The sequence below is a fragment of the Giraffa tippelskirchi genome, chromosome 13 (genome assembly GCF_054371585.1).
Source record: "Giraffa tippelskirchi isolate mGirTip1 chromosome 13, T2T-mGirTip1v1.2.pri, whole genome shotgun sequence".
In the NCBI taxonomy this organism is placed as follows: domain Eukaryota; kingdom Metazoa; phylum Chordata; class Mammalia; order Artiodactyla; family Giraffidae; genus Giraffa; species Giraffa tippelskirchi.
Genome location: NC_137287.1, coordinates 91,810,117 through 91,817,334, shown reverse-complemented (window position 1 = coordinate 91,817,334; position 7,218 = coordinate 91,810,117). Strand labels below are relative to the sequence as shown.

General features: G+C 39.9%; 1 long non-coding RNA gene across 1 annotated transcript; it reads right to left on the bottom strand.

Moving 5' to 3' along the window:
- Positions 1-765: 765 nt before the first annotated feature.
- Positions 766-4,008, bottom strand: LOC145531478 (uncharacterized). Its single transcript, XR_014072468.1, has 3 exons — positions 3,927-4,008; positions 3,340-3,425; positions 766-1,034 (listed from the first exon to the last, which is right to left on the bottom strand). It is a non-coding gene; the product is annotated as an uncharacterized LOC145531478 (long non-coding RNA).
- Between the last annotated feature and the right edge of the window lie 3,210 nt (positions 4,009-7,218).

Below are 7,218 nucleotides of genomic sequence, written 5' to 3'. Positions count from 1 at the left end.
TGTCTGGATCAGTCTCTTGTGGGGTCACTGCTCCTTTCTCCTGGGTCCTGGTGCACACAAGGTTCTGTTTGTGCCCTCCAAGAGTCTGTTTACCCAGTCCTGTGTAAATTCTGGTGGCTCTTTGGTGGGGTTAATGGTGACCTCCTCCAAGAGGGCTTATACCATACCCAGATCTACTGCACCCAGAGCCCATGCCCCTGCAACAGTCCACTGCTGACCTGTACCTCCTCAGGGGACACTCAAACACAGTTCTGTCTCAGTCTCTGTGGGGTCTCTGGGTCCTGTAGTACACAAGGCATGTTTGAGCCCTCTGAGTGTCTGTGGTGGGTACGGGTTTGATTCTAAATGCGATTTCACCCCTCCTACCTATTTCAGTACCTCATACCGCAGACTTTATCTCCTATTGTAGACCGGGTAGGGACTAACTTTAACATTGGCTCTGATGGGGGGCACTATCTTCCCTGAGAACCTATGCAGAACTCAATCCAATCTTAAGTGTTCTCACTTTGTTCCATTTTCTAGTCTGCTGGACCAAAAAAAAAAAAATTTTTTTTTTTTGTTTGAGTTGTCTTGCAGTCTGGGAAAGATAAAAACACAAGTCCACAAAATATTCTTCAAGACTACTGAATCCCCTCTATGGTTCCTGTTCTCAACTCTGCCCATATGTTAAAAATTCTCATTTCTGTTCCTAGTTCCTACTCTTGTAAGTTTCTGCCATCAAAAAATGTTCCCTATATATGTATAATAAATGATCATAAAGCTTAATGGCTTAAAACAACAGTAGTATTTTTGCTTACAAAATTATACTTTGGACAAGGCATGATGGAGGGAGGCCATATCTTTTCCATGTGGCTTCAGGTGAGTGACTTGATGAGGGCTGGAAGATCTATTGGCAGGAAAATTCTTTCACATGGTTGGCAAGTTGGTTCTGGCTTTTAGCTGGAAGCTCAGACTGGAGATGTGGGCCACAGACTTTTGTTCCTCTCCATATGAGCCTTTTCTTGAACTGCTTCAGTTTCAACACAGCATGGTGGCTAGATTTCAAGAGTGAGCATTTTAAGAGAACAGATATTTTTCAGTACATGACATTTCAGACTGTCTTTGGAAATCATGTAACACCACTTTCATCACATTCTATTGGTCAAGACACTTAAAAAAGCTGCCCAGACACGAGGGGAGTGTTCATGTACTCTACCTCTTGATGGAAAGTGGCAGGGTCTTAGAAATGCCTTTGGGATGAGAGATATTATCAGTTTTATCTTTAGAAAATACAATCTGCCACTGAATTCTCCTCCGAGCACTTTTAATATAATTTCATCAAAATACAAATATTCCTGGGAAGGTAAAATGATCATCTATTATCTGTCTTTAATGTCCTTTTGAGAATATATTCATTAGGGAGCCAGCTAAGAGGAGAAAAGTATACACTGATTAAAAGTAATGACAATAGCTTCCAGGTATTAGTACTTACCATGTACCAAGCTCTGTGGTACATTTTACATGTGTCATTTTACTCTGTGCTTGTAACAGACCTATGAGATAGTTATTATTATTCCCATTTGATGGTTGAGAATCCCAGGCTAGGAGAAGTTTGAGGAACTTGTCTGAGGTCACACAGTTTGGAAGTGGTAGATCTGTGACTCCCATGCAAGCAGCCTGGTTTCAACTCATCCATCTGATATTGAGTCCTCTCTCTACCTACCAAGTAAAACATAAAAAATCTTTTTCATCATACAATGATCAAAACAGGGGAATTGGCATTGGTTCAATATTAACTCAGTAACAGATGTTTTTGGATTTCAACTCATTTTTCCAATAATGTCTCCTCTATGTTTTAGGATTTAATCTCAGATCTTACACTGCATCTAGTTGTTATATCCCCTCCATTCCCCATATCTGTGACAGTTCTTCAGTCCCCCTTTATCTTTCTAATGACTGAAATTTCAGTCCTTAGTGCATGGAGCTTCTCGTTCATTTTCCATTGAGAGAGAGCCTGGCTGGACAGGAAAGAGGCCAGTGTTTGTAGTCTGGAGACTTGGCCCTGCCTGCTAGCATCCTCACTTACTACCATGAAAGGGATCTCTCCAGGTTTATTTGCATTTATGAAATGTTGATGTTTGCCCATGAACAGAAGGCTATGAGCACAGTGCTGTAAGGATAGTGCTGAGCATTTCCTATTCTATTAATACTCAATATGTGAAAGCTGGTTTTTATAGTATGAAAAAGAAAAGCATAGAATTTTAGATCTGAACAGTTCTGTCTCCCATTTTCAGCTCTGCCACTCACTAGCTGGGTGACTTTGAATAAGTTGTGAAACTCACAACATTAATTTCTGGAAAATGTTGCAAAACATCCCTAGTGGGTAAGATATGGTAGCAATAATGTATAGACTGTCCTTGGCTTATAATAGAGGACCTGGACCAGTAACCTTTGTTTTTTTTTTATTGTTGATAACATCTTTAATTAGTTAATTCTTTTTTAATTAATTTATTTTAATTGGAGAGTAATTACTTTACAGTATTGTGATGGCTTTTGCCATCTATCTTGGCCTCTTTCCAGGCAAAACCCTCCCTTTACATGGGTTCTCAGCTCTTGAACTGGGTTCCTGAGAACTGAAAGACTCAAGGGAAATCTATGGATTTCCATGGTACCAGGATAGAACAACAATTTTTTTTTTTCAAATGGCAGAACCCATGGCATCAGAGCAAGAAGGAAACTTTATTATGACTCAGCAGTGATTGTCTCCAAACTCTCAAAATGTTTGCAAACTTCTGTTCTCTCTATGGATACACAGGTCTTGGTATGTTTCTAAAGGAAGTATTAACACAGAATGTAAGCAGTTTGAAAATGGCTGCTTGCTGAATGATTAAGGTTTTATGACAACAGTTCGACTGGGATGAATTTTCTTTTGAGTCATATATATACTTGTTAGTGCCACTTCAAAGTAGAAGAGAAATCCTGGTTTAAAATAAAGCAAAACTGTTATGAGAACATCTTCAATGGACTGGAGTCTGGGTTGAGGCTTTCTCCTGTGAGAGTATGAGGGTACAGATGTGCAAACTGATGTATCTTTCACATAAATGTATATGAAAATGAACCATGGTGTTCATATTTCTATAGAGTAAGTGCAAGTTATAAAGGAAGAGGAGACTTGAGTCCCAGATCCTCTTCTGCCATTTACTTGTAATATGACACTAGAAAGGTAATAATATCTGTCTTGACTTGCTTGTCTCATCTAGAAATTGGTGAGAACAATTCCTATGTTCTTAAATGCTATAGATATGTCATATGTAATCTTCAGGTGACTGCGGCCAACAGAAGCACACAATGGGTACTTACAAAGCATTGATGAGCTCAGTAGAATTTGGACTAGTCCATGCTCAGAGTGATTGCTCTTGAGCACACTTTGAGGTTTTCCCTGTAAGCTAAAGACATTGAGCATTAGTGGCTGCAAGGGTTGCTCTTCTTCCAGACATTTGTTTATCCTGATCTGCATGTCTGCGCCTATATATGCCCTTGTATGAGCATTCTACCACCACTGCCAAGTCCACGTTCTGCAATACCAATTATCTGTCTCAAAGACACACCCTTTTGATTAGACTGAAAGCCTAATGTACTTCATTTTGTACCTCCAGAAGCCAAGTACTCCCCAGAAAAATGCAAATAATGGAATATAAAGTTTACACTACAGCTACATTTAACATAATGAGCAAAAGTATTTTATTTAGTCAAGTGAAAATCTGCATTTTTCCTCTCTCCTTAAAGCAATTATAACTACTAAACATCTCAAGGGAGTTTTCTCCTCAAACTAGAGTTCAAATCTTTCAGACTTACAAGATTAAAAGTAAGTTTCACAAAGAGAATTCTTAGAGGAATGTTACTTCATTCATGACAACTCACAGGAAGGCAAATGTTATTATACTGACCGTTTTCCTGCATCTTCTTAGGTGGTGGAATTTTGCCCATCTTTCCTACTGATGGAGGTTTGCAGCTGCAAATAAAAGAATCCTACTCGAGTTAAAATGAATTACAACAAAGTCATCAGCAGACATTTCAAATGATATTTCACTGCCTTTTAAAATGTGTTTCCATGTATTCATTTCCTAGGGCTGCTAACAGGGTGCCACAAATTAGTGGCTTAAAACAATAGACATTTATTCTCTTGTAATTCTGGCCCTAGGAGTTCAAAATCAAGATGTTGGCAGGGCCATGATCTCTCTGAAATCCATAGGGGAGAATCCTTTGTTTCTTCCCAGTTTCTAATAGTTTCCAGAAATCCTTGGTGTTCCTTCACTTACAGCATTAATCTCATCTCTCTCATCACATGGCCTTCTCCCTTTGTGCGTCTCTTCTCTTTGAAGGACACAAGCTATATTGGATAAAGGGTCAATGTTACTCCAGTATGACCTCTTCTTAACTACATCTGCAAAGATACTATTCCCAAATAGGGTCATGTTCTGAGGTACTAGGGATTAGGATTTCAACACAACTTTTTCAGGCACATTACATTAAGATAACAGAAAACCTACTTATGGGTGTTTTCAAGGAGTTAGAGGAGTTCCAATCTCAAAGAAAGGCAATGGCAAAGAATGCTCAAACTACTGCACGATTGCATCATCTCACACGCTAGTAAAGTAATGCTCAAAATTCTCCAAGCCAGGCTTCAACAATACATGAACTGTGAACTTCCAGATGTTCAAACTGGTTCTAGAAAAGGCAGAGGAACCAGAGGTCAAATCTCCAACATCTGCTAGATCATCAAAAAAGCAAGAGAGTTTCAGAAAAACATATATTTCTGCTTTATTGACTATGCCAAAGCCTTTGACTGTGTGGATCACAATAAACTGTGGAAAATTCTGAAAGAGATGGGAATACCAGACCACCTGACCTGCCTCTTGAGAAACCTGTATGCAGGTCAGGAAGCAACAGTTAGAACTGGACATGGAACAACAGACTGGTTCCAAATAGGAAAAGGAGTACGTCAAGGCTGTATATTGTCACCCTCCTTATTTAACTTATATGCAGAGTACATCATGAGAAACGCTGGGCTGGAGGAAGCACAAGCTGGAATCAAGATTGCCGGGAGAAATATCAATAACCTCAGATATGCAGGTGACACCACCCTTATGGCAGAAAGTGAAGAACTAAAGAGCCTCTTGATGAAAGTGAGAGAGGAGAGTGAAAAAGTTGGCTTAAAGCTCAACATTCAGAAAACTAAGATCATGGTATCCGGTCCCATCACTTCATGGCAAATAGATGGGGGAACAGTGGAAAGAGTGTCAGACTTTATTATTTTGGGGGGTTCCAAATTCACTGCAGATGGTGACTGCAGGCATGAAATTAAAAGACACTTATTCCTTGGAAGGAAAGTTATGACCAACCTAGACAGCATATTAAAAAGCAGAGACATTACTTTGTCACCAAAGTCCGTGTAGTCAAGGCTGTGGTTTTTCCAGTGGTCATGTATGGATGTGAGAGTTGGACTATCAAGAAAGCTGAGCACCGAAGAATTGATGCTTTTGAACTGTGGTGTTGGAGAAGACTCTTGAGAGTCCCCTGGACTTCATGAAGATCCAACCAGTCCATCCTAAAGGAGATCAGTCCTGGCTCATTGGAAGGACTGATGTTGAAGCTGAAACTCCAATACTTTGGCCACCTCATGTGAAGAGCTGACTCATTTGAAAAGACCCTGATGTTGGAAAAGATTGGAGGGCAGGAGGAGAAGGGGACAACAGAGGATAAGATGGTTGGATGTCATCACCAACTCAGTGGACACGGGTTTGCGTAGACTCCGGCAGTTGGTGATGGATAGGTAGGCCTGGTGTGCTGCGGTTCATGGGGTCACACAGTCGGACACAACTGAGTGACTGAGCTGAACTGAAGGAGGTAGAGAAGGTGGGTATAGGCAACCAACATATTTCACATGATGATCCTAAATCATAAAGTTTATATTGATATTTTAATGTGACTTTAAAGTTTAGACTGTTGGCCTAACTTTCATCCAGTGCATCATGTACTTTTTCACAGCATACTTTTGTGATCATTTAAATATGGCCTGAAAATTCTAGTGATGGTTGGGTTGTTGAGAAGTGGTCATTTCATGAATCTTACAGTTCCACTGTTGGCCTTTCCAGGTTGAGAAGATTGTTTTCCATTTTTTTTTTTTTTTTTGAGAATGGTGTTTTGTTTTTAAAATTGTATTTAGATATTTTTAATTGGAGGATACTTGCTTTACAATGTTGTGTTGGTTTCTGACATGCATTAACATGATTCAGCCATAGGCATACAAATGTCCCCTCCTTCTTGAGCCTTTCTCCCCCTTCCCACTCTGTCCACCCCACTAGGTAGTCACAGAGCACCAGATTTGAGTTCCCTATGTCATATAGCAAATTCCCATTGGCTATTTTACATATGTTTTCTTAATTGAGCAAAAATCTGCCTCTAGGTTTTCCAGCCACTGTCAGGAATCTTGCTCTCTAGACTGACCCAGCCAGGGCTTGGAGGTGTCACTCCACCTCCTTGTGACAATCTTCCTAATAATATTTGATGAAAATTAGGAGTGCTATATTATATTTATTATCTTCGCTCCGCACAACTCAGCTGCTGTGGAACTTAGTGTCCAAGATCATTCTGGGCTATCTCCTGTGAGTATCACCCTAAATATAGATTAGCCAACTTGTTCAGAAATACATAAAGAAATGGGTTCAGGATAGGTAATGAACCCCTTCTCTCTAACAGGCTTCTTTCCTCCTCACAATCATAAGGCACCCTCATTTTCATTGTCATCTGCAGTATTGGACTATGTAACCACCTATTCTTGAACTGTTTTCTCCTTTGCTTTGCATTATAAATGATTATCCTGGTTCTTCTGTTTATCTCTTGGACTGCCTTTAAGTTACTTCCTTTCTTTCGTCATTGGTTTCTCTTTCTCCTCCAATTAGAAGTCGAGTGTCTGATCTGATCTACCTACACAATTCCAGCTAGCTCCACTGTGCTGTAGTGAACTATTTGTTCATAGTATCTCATCCCCTGCCATGCCCTTGCCATGCTTCCCACAACATTGACTCCAGGCGTGGCCATATGACTTGCTTTGGCCAATGGAATGTGAGTAGATATCATTAATATATATGCCACGACTGAGCATAGATTTTAAATGTGTTTTTGTGGTTGACTTTTACCCTCTTATTCTGACCTTTCCACCTTGAGAACAGTATGTAC